The following is a 12,680-nucleotide window of genomic DNA, read 5'->3' on the forward strand; positions in this document are numbered from 1 at the left end:
CCGAGTAGAATCCATATCCGGTCTCTTTACATCACCATATCTTTTTGCGATTTTCTTAGAATTTAGAGAGTCTTTTAGTCCACATTTGGACATTTTCATTATCTTTGAAAAACCACAAGTTTGAAAAGGAGCTTACATTACATCTTTATGCTCCACACATGGTCATTTTCACACTTAGGCCATTCGGATTATATCATTACCCTTTCGGTTCCACCTACACACCTTTGGGAACCAAATTTTGAGTCAAAGGGTTTTCTCATCTAAAAAAAAAAAAAAAAAAAACAAAAAAAAAACAAAAAAAAAAAAAGAAAAACAAAATGAAGCATGCAAATTTTCAGTTGCAACTATCTTAGATAGGTGGCCGGTTCAATTATTGAACAAATTTCCCAACATCTTGGTCACCCGACATTTGATATTCATTTGTATATGTCTGTTTTATTGTATATAGATCGAGTTGTTATTTTTTTTCTTTCTTTCTCACAAATTGGTGATGTTAGAGAGACTGTCGAGTCAGATACTACGGGAGGTTTGGGCCAACACTAAGTAAACTGATTCCTACAACGGTGCCCGAGCGATTAAATCTAGTTACACATGAGAGAAACCGGCAGATGTGAGATCAGAGTGTGCACTTAAAGAAGAGCTCCACCCGAGCCCATCCAGTTGCTTTCTCCCTACTACAGATGTTCTTCATTGTATACATGTTCCATTGAGGCTGCGACTGCTCATCCCTCCTTACTCACCTAAAGGAGTTGTCTTGGCTGTGGTTTATGGTTCCATTGTCATCAGATGAAAAACTTGTGAGATAGCAGCGAAATCAATTCTGACCATGTTGACTAACGTCGAACAGGTTCCATGGTTCTATCCATTCTTTTTATTTCTAGGGTAGTTCATCCCAAGTTCATTTAGTCTTGTCTTACTTGAGGACATGTAAGGTTTAAGCTTGGGGTGATTTGATAGCTTCATTTTATTTACTTCTTTTTATAGTTTATTTTAGCATATTTCATTCATAATTTAGATAATTTCCATGCATATTTTCCTTTTTGTTATTTTATGACTATTTCGGGTACTCTCGAATCTTGTGAGCATAATTGCAGGTTTTCGGGTCTAGCGGAGCGGGAGTGTTCGGGACGTATAGGAGGTGATGAGATTTGGTAGACAAAAATGATGCTGGGCTTGATGGGTAGTGGAGATGATGCATAGAGTGATCTTGATGATTATTTGAAGACTTGGAGAGAAATAAACTTTAAAGTTGCAAGATGCGGGGGAATATTCAAGCGTACGTAAATTATTAATCGGGCAAGTTCACGAGCTTTGGAGGACTTAGAGAGGTCAAATTGGGCTTAAAATGAAGAAAAACTTGAAGAAAATGGGCTAGGAGGTGATTGGATTCGACCTGGGCCAAGTGGGCTAAGCTATGGAGGCATTAATCCAACAGTCTTACCGGGTCGGGTCAAGTCTTACCAATTATAGTTATGGACTTAGATATTAATCCAACAGTCTCCCACTTGGATAAGTCTAAAACTATTATTGCGTATGACTTTAGGAACCAACTGGCAATCGTAGCTCTCAAAAGCTTCTGTCGAACTCTGACCTTGTAGATGAACTCTGACCTCGTCAATGACTTGTCCATTAGATAAGGGATCATATAATCCTCTGTTCTCATGATATCAGCTGGACAAATACATGGAACAACGTCGTACTTATTGTCCAGCAGTTTGTTTCCCGATTTTCGATTTGTTTGACAAAGAACTTAATCGAACACATCAATTCAGTTCTGACCGGCCGGTACATAGGTCACAACAAAATCATCGAGGGGCCCAGATATCGCTTCTATTTCTAGAAGGAACAGATAAACTTTGACTCATATGCTTGTTCTACTACTTGTTGAATTGTACACAAAGGCACGTTTTATAACATCAAGTTACTGATGCGTTTACGTGCAATCAATGCACAACCAACTCATAGGTAACAACTCATATCTCTAGGTTTGAAGATTTATATGATATTATCATCTCACGATCACTCGAGATAAATTCCATGAAGTGATACAAGTGAGCGTGGGTTTATTCCAATACTCATAACTTATGAGCACTCATGAATGTTGTAGCAACCATTGCCACGACTAAACCCATTTAGCCATCTACAAACCCGATTCATGACAGTCTTGATTCATACCTACTTCCAACATATGAACGACTGTGGAGTGTTTAAATAACTTAGTCATTCGGAAAGGATAACCTAGCTATTTTGGAAATCAAAACATGAAAAGTGAAACACAATAATAATCGAATCTAATATGGTCTCAGAACCCTTTTGAATATAAATAAAACCACCTTTTATTTATCACCATATTGATTACACATTATTCAATGTTTCAAATAATCAACTTAAGACTTGAATAAAAACAACAGTCGTCCCATGCTCCTAGCATGTACACTTTGTTTTTCTAAACAATAGTTATGCCATACCCTAAGTATGCACAGTATGTTTGTCTATGATCGTTACATTGTGATGTAGATCAATTGAACATGATTCCAATGATACTCATTTCACAATCCCAAATCCTTATTGTAAATGTGAGAATCCCCGATTCCTATCATTTACTGAAATCTGTTAGATTCTAAACTTATATGCATTGATCCTCTTGTAATGATTATGCACGAAGTCAGAAAGACTTGACAACAACCATTACAGAGCATTCCAAAGGAGATCAGCTCCTTGGGAACATCCTTCTTGCATTAAGTTTCCTAATCTTACATAGATTGAATAATTTCTAACTTTGAAACATTTCCAGATCCCATTTTGACTATCACTTCTGAACAAGAGTTGCCTCCTTACAGATTATGTCAATATGGTCCTTCCAGAATTATCACTATACTTCCAATTGTCCTTGAGAAACCAATCTTTGGTAAACCTTAGATTGTCCTCGACAATTGTTTAATCACTTTAGTCATAACCAGTTCTAGACTTTTCCCTTCTATATGCCTTAAGCATTTGGAAAATTTAGAAAGGATGAATATTATAGCACGTGAAATCGATCCTATATCCGAAGCATATGGGACACGATTCATGATGTTTGACATAAAGACATGATACTAGACCAGTCTTTTGCTACAATATTTTTCATTGGCCATGTTTTCAAAATTTAACTATGAAGAGGGATGCTGTAATCATAATCCAATTTTGAAAACGCAATATATATAGAATTTCCTTAAGTCGAACCATTCATACATAAAATTCATATATATATTCTTGACTAAAGATGATTAAAATCTCAATCTAAGCTTTAGAATTGAAATGAAGTATAATTTCCTCTCCCTTAATTATAGCAAAACAACCTTTCAACCCCTGCAACTTCACGAATTGAAACTTTGTTTTCTATAATTAACGTTGCTAACTTGCAACACTAAACGTAATAATCATGCTCCCACTAACATGATGATTATCAGCATAACACTTATGCTCCCACTAGCTCTGACATATTTCCAGAAATCTGCTGGACTTCTGAAATTTAGATTCATACATACTTTCTGTAACATCCGAAAAATACACCTAATTTAAATTTTTCAAAACAACCTGATTTTCATTAAAATGTTTACAAAAAGGTTTTCAATACAAGTCATTTGAGTATTCCCAGAATCACATTGCTACAAAATCATGAGGAGCGGTATGATCCCGCCTTCGCCTTGCCACAGTCTCCTGAAGAACCTGAAAAATATTAAACCACAACTGTAAGCCCGAGAGCTTAGTGAGATACCCCCAAAATACCAACCACGCATACGCCCTTCCAGGCTACGACCTTCCGGTCCAAAACATATAAAACATACATAACATAACAGAACATAGAAACAACCATGCATATCGGGTCTACCGTGTGACTGGTCCGCTGTATCGGGCCTTCAGTCCAACGGATCCATCCTCCGGGTCTAGTCATGTCCTTTGAGTCTATAGTGGGGTTGGTCCCCCCACATTGGGCCTTCAACCCACCTGGTCCAATCTCTGAGTCTACAGTGTGACTGGTCCGCCCGCATCGGGCCTTCAGTCGGCCTGGTCCACTCTCCGAGCCTAGGCACGTCTGGTCCGCCCTCGAGGGGCCTACAGCCTATCCGGACCGCTCGCTGGGCCTTCGGAACAACCGGTCCGCCCTGGGTATCTTGGCCTACAGCACAAAGCAGGACCCGCCTCAACCCATCTCCAGTCCAAACAACCACGTGCACAAAACATACATTCATATAACAGTCATAGTCAACAAACCGAACAAGCAGATCACATAGCATATCATTACCCTAACCGGATTACCGACCTAACCGGTCACTAGCATAGCATCACTCTGTATATCGGGAAAACTGACCTTAACAAGGCCTCCTAGCATGAACCATTCTAGCTACCAGGATGCAGACACATCAAACAATAACATAATAACCATAACCGAATCTCAATACAATAAAGGGCCGGCCTTGGTGCCTTAGACCCTGTTGATATAGTGAGGATAACTCACCTCGAAACTGCCGGCTGAAAAGATAAGATCCCGCTGCTCCGAACTCTGACACGAACTCCTTCACTAATCATCAAAACATACAACTCAATAAATACACTTAATTACCAAAATACCCCTGGAAGACAATCGGTCAACCTTGGACGAGTCAAAGTCAACCCCTGACTGACTCTACTCGCCGAGTCATCCCGATGACTCGCCGAGTTCTTATGCTCAGAACTTCCCTCAATTAGCGACCCAACTTGCTGAGTCACCCCAAGACTCGTCGAGTCCAACAACTCTGAGTCCACTCGCACCCAACTCACCGAGTCATCCCTTGACTCGCCGATTCATCGACTCAACCAGAAATATTGGGACTTCCTCGACAAGACTCGCCGAGTTGTTCTTCCAACTCGTCGAGTCCCAGGCCATCTGCAAGCAACTCGTCGAGTCCACCCATGTGACTCGTCGAGTACCACCTATCTGAATCCATACAGAAGCATCTCAGGCCCGCAATTGATCCAAAACATAGATCCAACCTCCTACAATCCATCCATCACGTAAAGTGGCAAACTTTACGTGAATCTAACGAGATCTAAGCCATTTTCACCTTAAAGCCAATGTTTGGGACATGGTGACTTCACTAAGCACACAAACACAGGAACTTTAATGCACTCTAGGCCTTCAATATTCCAGATCTGAGGTAGCAACCTCAGATCTATCCTCCAAACTCCAAAACATTCTAAGACATACTCCCCACAAACCCCAAAATGAAGAAACTAGGAATGCACAGCCTAAGGACGAAGATATTACCTCCAAAAGATGCCTCAACAGCAGTCAAACTCGAATCCAAGCAAAGCCCTTTGATCCAAGCCACTTCTCCTTCAAGATCTCTTCAAACAACACCTCTCCAAGGTCTAATTTGCTCCACAAATGATCTCTCCACGTATTTAAGGTTTTTGGAACTCAAGGGGGGAATAAGGGAGGCTGTGGAGGAGTATAATGCTCTTTATATAGGGCTCAACCCCGAAAATTAGGGTTTTCTCCATACAGCACCTACTCGCCGAGTCCATCTAGGGACTCGCCGAGTAGGCCACTTGACACGCGACCATGACAACGACCTAACTCGCCGAGTCATCCATGGACTCGCCGAGTCATCCTCTAAAACTTAGACTTTCAGCCCTGCAACTCTACTCTTGCGATTCCGGGATGTTACAATTCTCCCCCACTTAAATTAGGCTTCATCCTTGAAGCCTTCGGCATCTCTTCTTCAAATTACTTCCCACGATGCACCACTTGACCTTGACCGAACCAAGTCCCTCAAGGTACAACCATAGAACCAGAAGCTCACTCTCTCCTTCCATACGGTGTCCCCATCACCTACTCAAACCGGGCACCAACTGTACCCTCCGATAACCACACTCAACAACCGGGAATTACCCATGATGCCTTACTGCTCCAATTCTCATCCTTCACTTGACTCATATGGCTATAAAGCCACGGACCATCGGATTTCCGATCCGAATTCCACTCTATCCATCCCATGACGACCGAAAGACCCATTCTTCCATTTCGGAGCAACTCCCCCGAGTTCTCCTCTCGCAATCACACACTCATGCTGATCTAGCTCTAGCACCCTCAGGTTTGGAAAAACTAATACACTGATGATATCCTCGAACATCCTTCCAGGATGAACCACTAAAACATAGCCAAAGCCCTGATCAGAATCACACTGAGAGTCCAAGACTCTTCCTCTGTATCCCTTCCGAATCCCTCTCCCTGGCTCTACATCGTGGTATTCCCTCCGCGCCCAGAGCAACATATCAAGTCGAATGAGCTTTTATTCCACTGCCGCAACACACTACTCAAAGACCATCGACGGACCACTCCAATCATAACTCTACACTGCCGCTTTCACTTCCGGAAATTCGCACTCCCTTTTTGGAATTCCATTCCTCCCTCTTTCCTTATCAAGGAAACCACTCGTCCGCCCAGCCACCATGACAGGCACCATGGTGCTCATCCCACGCTACATTACCTCTTTAAAGCGTACCCAACATCCATGCATCACCACTACTCTGACTCTCACCACAGGGACTCTCAAGCCCATGCACTACCTTCACTGCTCAAGATTGCTACCCGGGGCCAGACCTCCCAATGTAATCACACTGCAACATACGCAACCCATAACCCTAATCCGATCCAACAATACTCGCAGAGTCTTCAGCATGACTGGACCGCCTCCCCAGGCCTTCAGCCGATCTGGACCACTCTCAGAACCTTCAGCCAATCTGACTGGACCGTCCTCCGAGCCTTCGGTCTGACTGGTACGCCTACCGGCTTACAGCCTATCCGGACCGCTCAACTAGCATTCATCACTCCGAACCATCCCTTCGGGAAATCCTCCCGCACATCCCGTTCTAGCCCTCTAGGGGTTTCGAACTCTATCTCCATCATACATGCTCGATTCCGGCCTGCTCCCATGCCTTCCTCAATCAACTGCTCTAGGTCTGTATTCCGCCCCACACGCCTGTTACTCACTCATACGAGCCTGCTCTCGACTGATAGGAATACCGCTGAATTCCCAAGCAGCTAAACAACCTCTCAGGACCAACGATCATCCGGAGAATTTCCAATTCTCCCCCACTTAAGACACTGATAGATAGTCACCGGTCGCCATCACCGATCTCCCCAAGCAACCCTGCAGGAATCAACACATGCACTCAAAAATGTTTTTCACCAGCACCAACAACTTTCATACAATCATGTTCCCATGCTGCACAACCTGCTCGAAAGGAACCCAATCTTCAACTATCAATTCCTCAGACTACACAATCTAACTGGCCTTCAAATCAACGCCGCATCCGCCACCAATCCTCACAAAGATAATCAACGATAGCTCGAAGTACAAATCCATAACCATAACGATCCTTCAGGGAACAAGAGATACTAAAATGAAATCTCGATCACAACTCGCCAAACCCTCAAGGAACAACGGATACCACATGAAAACCCGAAACGCAATCCAACGACACCAACAGATAACAATACTCCACAACAATCATAAATAATCAAACATCAGAAAGAAGCATACCCGCAACAGCAAGCTGAAAACACGACCCTAAGCCCTTGGGGGCTCCGCTCCACCCTGATCTCCACCTGTGATCCTCAATGTAGCCGGTGCTGGAGCCTGCACCGGTCCTGCAGCAAGTCGTGGACAGTTGACCTTCAAATGTCCAACCTGATGACAATGATAGCACATCCTCAAATCCCGAACCGGCACTGACTGCCGACAATCCCTCGCATAGTGTCCCTCCTTTCTGCACTTGCGGCACGCTCCACCGGACCGACAAACCCCGACGTGGCCCCTCCCACACTTTCCACAGACGTGGCTACCCTGATCTCCCATCCTGGAATCAACGGTCTTAGACCGTTTCATCGCCGGCTGCGACTGAACCGGAGCTTGCCTCAGCTCACGCATTTGTAACTCAATCTCTAACTCACGCCGCCTGGCGGCCTCCTGTAACTCCAGCAAAGTCTCGCACCTCTGCGTAGACACAAACTGTCTGATGTCTCTCTTTAGCATACTCAGATATCGGGACATCTGAGCCTGCTCTGAAGCGAACTCAGGGCAAAACATCGCCCTCTCAGTAAACATCCTGGTGATTTCCGTCACCGATTCCGAGTCCTGTTTCAGCTCCAAGAACTCCTGAGCCAACCTCTCCCTCTCGACTTGCGGAACATAACGAGTGCTGAACATCTCTCTGAACCGATCCCATGAAATCGCAGCCCTCTGCGCATCCGAGTACGACCCCGTGGTCAATCTCCACCAATCCTTTGCTCCGAGCCTCAACAGGTTCAAAGCACACCTCACCCTCTGATCAGCAGGGCATGAACACGTGAAGAAACATCCCTCCACATCTGATAACCATCTCATAGCAACGATCGGATCCTGAACTCCATCAAAAGTGGGAGGCTTCGTATTATCGAAGTCCCGATACTGAAAACCCCTACTGGCTCCTCCCCCTGCCGCTGCTACTGCTGCGGTAGCCGCCGCGGCAGCCGTCTTTGTGAGAGCCGCATAACGCTCATCAAAATACTCCACCATGGCGGTCTTGATCGACCCAAACAACTCCGGCAGCTCAGCCCGAAACAATGCAGCAACCTCATCATGCAAGATCTCACGAATCCTCGCATCCAACTCGTGCGTACTCATCTGACTGACAACCTCAGGCTGTACAGACCCACCCGGAACTCCCTCTCTGGCTCCTGATCCTGACCCGGATCCACTCCCAGCGTGCCCTGAAATCTCCATACTGAAAATAAAACACCAAATCTCAGACATATTCCACTATCCCGGGAACCAGCTCTCATCCCAACCCTAGAGGTCTTGGTTTCCCTGATACGCGTATGAGTCCGTGCTTTCGGTAGTACGGGCCCATACTACCTTCCACACCAACCCATATTTGTATGAAGTACTCCCACAACACCCTAGCGACACACATAACAACGCTCTATCCTCACAACTAGAGGAACACTAGAAATCTCTCACAAGGAACCCTAGGCTAGCAGACATCATAAATCAGGCAACTTATCAATAAATCCTGAAGATCCCTAGCCTAACTCTAGCATGTTGTTCTATCAAGCTCAATAAAACAATTGCCATGTATGGTATTTTGGGGTTACTTACTGGCTTCGGCTGATCGTACCTCCGCGTCCTCCTTTACTTATTTTGAAAACCATTTTTAAATTCTCTTTTTGAAAACCCTCCTCGATTTGAGACTGGAGTCACACAAGTGTTCCTCCAATTCACTCAAACCAAGGCTCTGATACCAACTTGTAACATCCGAAAAATACACCTAATTTAAAAATTTTCAAAACAACCTGATTTTCATTAAAATGTTTACAAAAAGGTTTTCAATACAAGTCATTTGAGTATTCCCAGAATCACATTGCTACAAAATCATGAGGAGCGGTACGATCGCGCCTTCGCCTTGCCACAGTCTCCTGAAGAACCTGAAAAATATTAAACCACAACTGTAAGCCCGAGAGCTTAGTGAGATACCCCCAAAATACCAACCACGCATACGCCCTTCCAGGCTACGACCTTCCGGTCCAAAACATATAAAACATACATAACATAACAGCACATAGAAACAGCCAAGCATATCGGGTCTACCGTGTGACTGGTCCGCCGTATCGGGCCTTCAGTCCAACGGATCCATCCTCCGGGTCTAGTCATGTCCTTTGAGTCTACAGTGGGGTTGGTCCGCCCGCATCGGGCCTTCAACCCACCTGGTCCACTCTCTGAGTCTACAGTGTGACTGGTCCGCCCGCATCAGGCCTTCAGTCGGCCTGGTCCACTCTCCGAGCCTCGGCACGTCTGGTCCGCCCTCGAGGGGCCTACAGCCTATCCGGACCGCTCGCTGGGCCTTCGGAACAACCGGTCCGCCCTGGGTATCTTGGCCTACAGCACGAAGCATGACCCGCCTCAACCCATCTCCAGTCCAAACAACCACGTGCACAAAACATACATTCATATAACAGTCATAGTCAACAAACCGAACAAGCAGATCACATAGCATATCATTACCCTAACCGGATTACCGACCTAACCGGTCACTAGCATAGCATCACTCTGTATATCGGGAAAACTGACCTTAACAAGGCCTCCTAGCATGAACCATCCTAGCTACCAGGATGCAGACACATCAAACAATAACATAATAACCATAACCGAATCTCAATACAATAAAGGGCCGGCCTTGGTGCCTTAGACCCTGTTGATATAGTGAGGATAACTCACCTCGAAACTGCCGGCCGAAAAGATAAGATCCCGCTGCTCCGAACTCTGACACGAACTCCTTCACTAATCATCAAAACATACAACTCAATAAATACCCTTAATTACCAAAATACCCCTGGAAGACAATTGGTCAACCTTGGACGAGTCAAAGTCAACCCCTGACTGACTCTACTCGCCGAGTCATCCCGATGACTCGCCGAGTTCTTATGCTCAGAACTTCCCTCAATTAGCGACCCAACTCGCCGAGTCACCCCAAGACTCATCGAGTCCAACAACTCTGAGTCCACTCGCACCCAACTCACCGAGTCATCCCTTGAGTCGCCGATTCGACTCAACCAGAAATATTGGGACTTCCTCGACAAGACTCGCCGAGTCCAAATGGACTCGTCGAGTCCAAGGCCATCTTCAACCTACTCGCCGAGTTGTTCTTCCAACTCGTCGAGTCCCAGGCCATCTGCAAGCAACTCGTCGAGTCTACCCATGTGACTCGTCGAGTACCACCTATCTGAATCCATACAGAAGCATCTCAGGCCATGCAATTGATCCAAAACATAGATCCAACCTCCTACAATCCATCCATCACGTAAAGTGGCAAACTTTACGTGAATCTAACGAGATCTAAGCCATTTTCACCTTAAAACCAATGTTTGGGACATGGTGACTTCACTAATCACACAAACACAGGAACTTTAATGCACTCTAGGCCTTCAATATTCCAGATCTGAGGTAGCAACCTCAGATCTATCCTCCAAACTCCAAAACATTCCAAGACATACTCCCCACAAACCCCAAAATGAAGAAACTAGGAATGCACAGCCTAAGGACGAAGATATTACCTCCAAAAGATGCCTCAACAGCAGTCAAACTCGAATCCAAGAAAAGCCCTTTGATCCAAGCCACTTCTCCTTCAAGATCTCTTCAAACAACACCTCTCCAAGGTCTAATTTGCTCCACAAATGATCTCTCCACGTATTTAAGGTTTCTGGAACTCAAGGGGGGAATAAGGGAGGCTGTGGAGGAGTATAATGCTCTTTATATAGGGCTCAACCCCGAAAATTAGGGTTTTCTCCATACAGCACCTACTCGTCGAGTCCATCTAGGGACTCGCCGAGTAGGCCACTTGACACGCGACCATGACCGCGACCTGACTCGCTGAGTCATCCATGGACTCGCCGAGGCATCCTCTAAAACTTACACTTTCAGCCCTTCAACTCTACTCTTGCGATTCCGGGATGTTACACTTTCTTAGATAGCTCACATGTGTGTCTAAACAATTTTTAGAACTATGAAAAGGGATGCCGTAATCATAGTCTCAATTTCTTAGGCATTTGCCATTTCTCACAAGTCCATATTAGTGTGCCGGTTAACCACACGCGCTCCACTAATGACTTTTGAAAATGCAAATGACACAATTGATATCTACTTAAAATCTATTTAGTGAAAGCGTTTCCTCACCATCATTTTGATGAATCGGAGAGAAACCTTATGACACTTAGATTTTATAGTGTATGAGTTCCTATCCATGTGAATTTGTCAAAATCATAATCACAAGATAAGGTTAGTGACAAATTCAGCCTTACATGGATTAAACTTGTTCAATCTTAGTTTCTTGTCACCTTGGTAGCACAATGCCCACCAATGCTTCCAATGTTGAACTCTGATAACTCACATGCAAATTCAACTTATTTGAATTAGGTACAGAAATAAGAATTATGTCAACACGATAGGTTGCAAACCTTAAGTCGTGTGCTAGTGATAAATTACAGGTTTCACTCTTGATTAAATCTTGAAACTCTTTCAGGATCTTTAAGGCTCCCACTGTCCCCTTGACATATAAGTTTCCCCAGTCAAGAATCATTCCTTGACAAAACAAATATTTAAGGGATAGTGCGGATTCTTATCAAGACTAACACTTCACACAATTGGTCTTAGTTGGTCTTTGTCTCATCCAAGACATCACAACTTACCAATCTCAAATGTACAAGAGTAGAAACATTTCACACTACATTTGATAAGTGTTTTAAACCTTACTTTATGTCACTCAATGTTACAATCTTGGAGTATGACTCTAAGAATTGTTTTGGAACGAAGTATGACTCATCTCCTTGATCTTAACCAATCCAACAATTCATGACCTCTCTTTTTAGCCGTAACAATGCACTAAGACGTCCTTAGAGTATGAATTTGTGATATGGTTTCTAAATCATTAAGATGATCATAAAACTGATACTAAAGTACTCTTCCATCTTTTCAGATTTGAGAAACTTTTATCTTTCTGCCTAATTTGATTCTTCTCATTTGTTTTGTCATACATTGTAACCTTTCCAATGTTACAAAATTATGCTTAACCTTATAAGTATAATCATATTTACTAATCTTTAGTAAATCATGACAAATCAA

This window comes from Lactuca saligna, chromosome 4 (genome assembly GCF_052625555.1).
Source record: "Lactuca saligna cultivar CGN05327 chromosome 4, ASM5262555v1, whole genome shotgun sequence".
NCBI lineage: Eukaryota > Viridiplantae > Streptophyta > Magnoliopsida > Asterales > Asteraceae > Lactuca > Lactuca saligna.